This window comes from Lactuca saligna, chromosome 4 (genome assembly GCF_052625555.1).
Source record: "Lactuca saligna cultivar CGN05327 chromosome 4, ASM5262555v1, whole genome shotgun sequence".
Taxonomy (NCBI): domain Eukaryota; kingdom Viridiplantae; phylum Streptophyta; class Magnoliopsida; order Asterales; family Asteraceae; genus Lactuca; species Lactuca saligna.
Genome location: NC_136420.1, coordinates 82,803,691 through 82,811,627, shown reverse-complemented (window position 1 = coordinate 82,811,627; position 7,937 = coordinate 82,803,691). Strand labels below are relative to the sequence as shown.

Here is a 7,937-nt window from a genome sequence, read left to right as displayed (position 1 = left end):
TAACCTACTTTAGGTTGAATTAGGTTTAACAATGTGTAATGCAGGATGAGAAGAAAGACTGCAAGTACTTTGCTTGGATCAATTCTCCATTGCCAAACTAGGGGTATAAAGACATGTTGACGGAGTTTCACAACAATGGTAATTCAAGCTTTAATGATGAATTTGAAAATTATGTGGAGTAACCTCTGGTAGAAGAAGTTGAGGTGTCCATATATAAGGAGAATGTGGATTTGTTGTTGTAAATTGGAAGTTTGGTTTTTGGGTTTGTTTCTTAGTAGTTGTTTGGTTAAAATTCAAGTAAACTGAAATGGCAATGACCAAGTTGTATTTTGTATCTTTTGGTAATGTAATCTGACCTAGATGGTATTTTGTATCTTTTGGAAATCTATTCACTTGACATATTAAGGTTAATAACTTTACATGGAATGTATTTACAAGTATGTTCTTAAACAATTATTGATTTTTAAGTATACTTTACTAAGAAGGTTTAAGTACTACTAACTTGCATCAGTGTAATACTAGTTCATAGATTGATAAAACACTAGGAAATCAAAACAAGATAACTAGTAAAATTAGAATTCGGTAACCAACTAAAATCCATTGCATAAAAAATCAACCATAGGATAAAGGGGATTTGAAGCTAAATGAAAGTACTCTTTAATCTTGGTTTAAAATCGTTTTTGTTTGTTGCTTTAGTGTAAGTAATTTAGATGGTTTTAAATGTTAATTGGTAATTTAAGTTTTTCTGAACTTGCAAAATCAAATAAACCCCCAATAATTTACAAAATTTTTATTAGTTTAATTAGTAGCAATAGTTATTATTAAAATCATACCCATTTCACTTGAATTCAACACCTTTTCTTACCTACACAATATTATTACACGACTAGATACATTGTCTATTATGTTTTAACTAGTTTAGATTTGACAAGATTTATAAATAATAAAACTAGTGCATATAAATAACACGTCATTTTTTCAAGACGGTCAACTTCTAGTGCTTTGTTTAATATTGTTGCATCATTTGCACCACCTTGCCAATCATGCTTCAAGTTTATACATAGGGAATTAAACTCCATGTAAACTTTGTTGGTGTTTCTCCACTTCGAGTAATTTTCATTTTTTTTCCAATAGCCACCAAGCTTATTATGGAGAGAAAACGCATAGTAACTTTTCAATAAAACGTAGGTCTATTTTGGTCGTTTATGATCTATGGGTCTTCTGAAACGTTAACCCATGTATGTGTCAACACCCTCTCTTCCTTCGGGGTCCAAGCTATATTCAATGGCTTTTTTTCTTTGTTTCCGGTTAGGGTTGAACATCCTCAAGCCCGAAATCGATTTCGGATATGATATGTGGTTGGTGTTGGGATTGGAATTGGGGTTGATATTAGAAATGAGGGTGGCATTGAAATTAGAATTGAGTTTTTGTACAATCGCAAATGGGTTGAACTCGGTTTGGGATGGGAGTTGGATTTGATATTGTGGTGAGGATTGGAATTGGGGTTGATATTGTGGTGAGGATTGGAATTGGGGTTGGCTAGGATATGAATTATAATATGGACTGGGATACTGGAATTGAGGTGGTGAAAAAAATAGGCCATTTTATTTTAAGTAACTGATAGAAGATGGGTGATGAAGGGTTTGAATTGTTTTAGTTGGATTTTTTCGCTTGTTTCTTCTTGGAGTTTTTTTGGTTTGATGGAGACTTGGAGGAAGTCATTTCCAAGAATAGATGTTGAATGTTCGAAAGAAATAACAAAATTGTTGAAGGTTTTGGTGTGGTATAAAAGATGATAAGTGTTGGTATTTATAATAGTTGAAAAAGGTAAAAATTTGAAATTTTGGTTAAAAAAAGATTAGTTTTTTGAAAATGGGCAAAATATTTTTTTTAGAAAAATCCCTCTCATGTGTTAGCCGTTACCAAATTTATGCACCGAATTTGACATATCGAATTGAGGATGCAGTGTTTCCCAAACCGACTCTGCTGAGACAATATCGATCCTCACCGGTACAAAAATCCTTAATTGATGCGGGTATTGGACCGTACCAACAAATATCGCATAAAAAATACCCCTATTTAATAATACGGATATATAACCGTCCCAAAAAATGACGAAAACCGCCTAAAAAAATACCCACATTTAATGATGAAAACGACACCAAAAGATTATAACCTCACCGACTAATAAACACACCAACTTATGAATTCACAATTCCATTAATTTCTTCATTGTTTTTGATAGTACGAATGTTAGACATTATGATATGGCCTCTATATTAGTATATTAGGGTATGACATCAATATTAGTTTATGATTGTAATGAGTTTTATATTTACATATTATCTGCCCCAACCTATCTACCACCCTATTGATCCTTAAAACATAGCCTCCTCGTTTTTATATTTCTTCTTGGTTTGATGGTGGCCTAAGTAGCATGTGGTGATCGTTGTCAAAAGTGTCAGTTGGGGTATAGTTTGTTCGAAGTCGGAATATGTAAGAGGGTGTAGATTCTGATGGTTAGAGGTTGTTTACAGTGGTGGGTTTGAGTTTAGAAGGTGTGAGGCTGAAACAAATGGTGTGTGAGGCTGTGATGGGTGGCTTGAAGGTTAACCGGTTCAACAGATTTTGATTTTGAGGCAGAGGTTGGTGGTTCGTGGAGGCTGCGATGGGTGCTATCGGTGGTTGTATATCTTTGGCTGTAACAGGTGGCGATGAAGGGTGATGGCAGGTGGTTTGTGGTGGTGAAGGTCTCTGGTTCTGCCAGTGATGGTTTAGAGTGGTCTCGGTGGTGCAGTTTGACTCGTGGTTCAAGTTGAAGATGATGTAGGGAAGGTATACAAAAAAAAAAATCATATCTACTACTCTATTGAAAAATAAAAATACGAAGGAGTTATGGTTTCCATGGGTGTGTGCTTAGATTTATCTTCTTTAATAAATGAAGGTTTTTTTTGCCACTTGTCACATTCTCATTCATTTTGCCACATGTTATTTTGTGGTTATTTTGAATTAATTTTTATTCCATATGTAATTTTATGGTTTTCCTATTTTATTAAATTTCATATGGTATTTAAATTTAATAATAAATGTATATCAATTTCATTAATGGACTTTCCTTATAATTTCAAAATTTCAAAATAAAATCTTATTAATTTGCTTTGATTATTTTATCTAAATGATTTGTTTAAATTTAAAAGAGAAAAAAAAACACTTTAATTTTAGTAATTCAATATTTTTCTCTTTTTTCTTATAAATTCAAATTTCTCAAATGTTTATATATATTTAATTGTTTTAAATACACTCATGTAATACATGAGGCTCACACCTAGTTATATTAAAATAGATGGGAAATTTGGGAGGGATACAGGGGCGGATGCAGGAATAAATAGTAGTAGGTGCAAAAAAAAAATTCCGATCAAATATAACAAAAAAAGTTACGAGTGCATTAAACGTAACAAATTTCTGTAGACAAACTTCGTAAAGGGCAAACTGTTTTTTTCATGGGTAGGTTCCTGGTCTCGTGGAGCTTGTTTCTATTTTGGTCGTGGTCGTACAAACTTTTGAAGGCTCATTACCAAAATTTCATTCCGAATAAATGCATTTTTATACGTTCAATTGTTTAAAGAAATATATATTATACAAATGCCAACTAATAAATGCATTTGTATAAGTTCGATACATTTTGCTTGACAAAACAAACGAAACAATTCAAAATGTAGAATGAGACATGAATTGAGTTAACCTGAATTTTAATAATCATGAAGAGAAGTAGTTGTTTAGTTTGAAACATATGTAATGCATCTATACACATATGTGTGTAATGTGTATGAAACCTTACATATAAAACATATTAAAATTACGTAGTTTCAATCTATGAATATATCGACAAATTAACGTTTTTTAAACATAAAACTATTCTCACAAAATTTATTGTATTATTGTTTTATCGGTTTTTTTTTTTGGTTTTTTTTTTTTGTTTTTTTGGTGGTGTAACAAATTGTATATAAAAGTAGAAGTAAATTAAAAAAAAATAAAAAAAATAAAAAAAAAATTATCGTGGGCAAGGAAAAATGAATGTAAGAATAAATATAAAAAACTAGTTTTGGAGAGGATTCAAACTAGAGCCATTTCTGTAAGGAGAAAATTAATTTGCACCTTCAACCAAGTCAACCAACCTAACTTTTGATAATATGAATGAGTTGAAATGATAATAAACTTGTTTCTTTATACATGCATAATAATAAAAAAACTTTTTTTTTTATATTAATACGAAAAAATCTAGTAGTTGCCGGTGCAACCCCGTGCACCATTATAGATCCACCCCTGGAGGGATACCTGTAAATTTGAAGGATCCAACGCGAAATGAAAATTTTGAACGAAAGGAAAAATTTGAACGAAATTTTCAGAAGAAAGATTTAATGAGGCGGTTCTACATGATTAAATAGGGCGGTTTCTATTGATTTAATGATGGGATTTTAAAAACCGCACCAATAAATACGTTTTTAATACCTTTTAGGGAAACCGCACCAACAAATGCCTTGAATGATGTGGTTCATTGATTTATTGATGCAAAAGTGTTTTAATGATGCGGTTTTAGGCTACCACCGCTCTAAAAATAAAAAATAGTCGCACCAAAAAATAGGTTCCCTACTAGTGCCTCACTCTGCATAGCCTAAGCACTCGGTATGCTAAAACTCTATAAGGTCCATTTTTTTTTTCAAGTGGTCCAAGAATTTCTTTCCCATGATGAGCTTCAATTTAACCTGACTCGGTCCTAAAATTTGGACCGCTTCAAAAGATGCGTTCTTACAAGTGTGTCCATGGTTGACACAAATTTCTTTATCTCATCTTTTATAAAAAGATGTAAAATGTTATTTGTTTATTTTATTAGTTAATAAAAATATAAGTTAAAATATAAATAATTAAGCGGACCCATTTATAAACTAAAAGGTTTATGGCTATGCATAATGATGATATGTTTGTATTTTGTAAAACATAGAAATTAATAAGTTAATAATATCACATGATAAATGGCGACGGTGTTTTGGACGAGAGGTCTAACATTGAAGATACTCTAGTTATCTTGGTCCTTTTGCTTCATATGATCTGAACCCGTGTTAGGTGGTGATATAAGGTCCCAAAATACGGTCATGGATCTTAATGGCTTAGGCTCGAAACCTACAAACATCAACTTCAACTTTAAGATGAAATATTATTAAAATTAATAAAAATAAAAATTATTTTTTAGATCTATGGATAGTATCCAAAATTTTGGAATCTTCTTTGATTTTGATATTTTTGAACACCATTTGTCTTTATCTTTTGGATTCGGATTCAGACAACAGCAGTCAAATTGCCACCCTATGCATGCTTCGGTCGACTCTTAATCGTTATCGATCTCACTTGCATTACGCCAAACAGAAAATGATCAAGAAAGATAAAAGAAGCCATTACTTCCCTTATCCCTAATGTATGTATCTTTTGCTTTTGTAAAACCCTACTATTCTACTAATCAACAATCGAGTTGCACACTAGTTGCAAAGTAAAACTGTAAAACCCTAAAGATCGATCATAGAGAAAAGAAAAAGAAAGCTTCAAGAGTTAGCAGACTGCACTAGAATCAAAAACATGAATCCAAAACCTTGGCAAACAATCAACGTACCACAAAAGATCATCAAGAATGAATAAAGAATCCACTAACTTCCTTATAAGTGATGGATATACGTATACATATACATATACATATATATTCCTTGCTTCTGTAGAACCCTACTAAAAATCGAGTTATATATTGGTCGCAAAGTAAAACCGGTAAAACCCTATTAACTACCACCAATGAAAAACGAGGAAAGATCGTATAGAAATTGAAAGAAAAGAAGAGCTTCAAGTTTTAGCTGACTGCAGAAGCAACAGAATGAGCCCAAAACCTTAGCAGACCCTTCAACTCCAAATCGTTTCTGCAGTTCATTATCGTCAATGCCACATTTTCATCTTCTTTTAAGCTCTTTTTATGACTTCCTGCTTCGTAAACAAGAACTGGGGGCGGGTTGCTGGTGAGGATCTTATGCTGAAACCAGTGTGAATCCAAGAGCTGGGAGATATCTTTTGCTTCTGTCGTCGTCATTTTGATTGTGGAAGGGATGATATATATCCAACTGTCCATGGTGTTTTATTTATAAGGAACTAAACGTTTGTGTTATATCTTGGAAGTTTCGTGTAAGATGGGACGAATGGGGGACGCGTTTTTGTTTTGACTTCTGAATTTTCTATACTTTCTAATTGCGGTCTTAAAGAATTGTCCATAAAGAATTTGAATTAGTAAAAGCATTTTATTATGATTTTATTTGAAGATTTTTATTTTATAACAAAACAGTTGAAAAGATATCAACGTTCATAGTTATTTTTTTTTAGAAAATCCATTTATTTACTTTTGTAATATAGAAAAACAAAACGTGCTTCTTACCATTTTACTTTTACCGTAGTGGCGGATGCAGACTATTTTAGTAGGGGTGTCCCTCATACTTCAAGTGGGTGCACCTAATAGAAATTTTTTTTTTTAAAAAAAAATTTACACTACGAGCCGGAAATTGAGCAGTGGCCCGGGACCTCCCAATTCTCCACATAGGTCCGTCACTGTTTTACCGAATAAGTTGCTCAATTTTTTTTTTTTAAGTAATTAAAGCGTTTACATTCATATGATAATCATAATAATAACCAAAATGAGATGTGTAATACTAATAACTAAGAGTCTAATACCATCTTCAATGCATTAAACATTTAAAGTGATATCAGTTCAATGGATTATTATGTATACATTCCATTCATTCATAATTTTATTTATTAAACTTTACATTCTATTAAATTTTATATAATTTAATGGATTACCACATCATTTATCATTTTCTTTATTTACTTATCGTTATTTTGTAAATAATTAATTCACATGAAATTAAAAATAAAACTACAATTAAAAATAAAATTAATTAAAAATTAAAAATTGCAAAATTGAAATACTATATATATATATATATATATATATATATATATATATATATATATATATATATATATATATATATATATATATATATGAGAGAGAGAAAAAGAAAGAGTTGCGTTTAATGGTGATTGAACTCCCCGCTGTTATACAATGATAAAACATTAAAAGACAATGAAGATTTTGGAGTTTAATAAGATCATTCATTTCCATGGGGACCGCCTAATATCTATGTCATCATGAAGTCCTTATATTTTTGTTATTCAGACTAATTTGCTGATTTTGAATATCATAGTCTCTAAATATAACTTTTTTATATAAACAAACTCATTAATATTATGAAGAGTCGATAAATGTTATAAAAAATAATCAAAACAAAATTGTCACCGATCTGTTATTAAAGTTTGTAAATAATCCGTCCTAATCCGTCAAGGATATGTCATTATTTGCCGCTAATACTAATACACGTAACAAAATTATGGGCCCTTCAAACGACAAGATTCTATATGGTCGCACATCATGCACATACCCAAGACAATATGACCGTCTCTTTAAAATGATTATGGGAGTGTTTGAGACAGGGTGTTTGAGAGCTTCTAGCTTCTAACGTTCAACAAAACGTTTGGTTTTGAACAAAAAGTCTCGTTTGACACTAAAAGTTTTTTAACGTTTAGTTTAAACAAAACGTTTCAAATCTAAAAATTATCTCAGACAATGTTTAATAAAACGTTATTAACTACCAACTACACGCTACATGCTATCTGCTATTAACTAGTTTTACCGAACACGCACTGCATTCCACAAAGAGTTATAACGATATAAAGGATATGACAATGTGATTTAAATATTACAAATTATGTAAGTTTATTTAAAACACCTTCTTTGGAAAAAGTATGTTGAAACTTGTCCGTTTTTTAGAAACTTTTTGAGTTTCTAAACA

The 7,937-nt window shown here is 31.2% G+C and overlaps 1 long non-coding RNA gene across 1 annotated transcript; it reads right to left on the bottom strand.

Annotated features, from left to right (window-relative positions):
* Positions 1–4,968: 4,968 nt before the first annotated feature.
* On the bottom strand, positions 4,969–6,204 carry LOC145042244 (uncharacterized). The gene is made up of 2 exons (XR_013680613.1): positions 5,663–6,204; positions 4,969–5,558 (listed from the first exon to the last, which is right to left on the bottom strand). It is a non-coding gene; the product is annotated as an uncharacterized LOC145042244 (long non-coding RNA).
* Between the last annotated feature and the right edge of the window lie 1,733 nt (positions 6,205–7,937).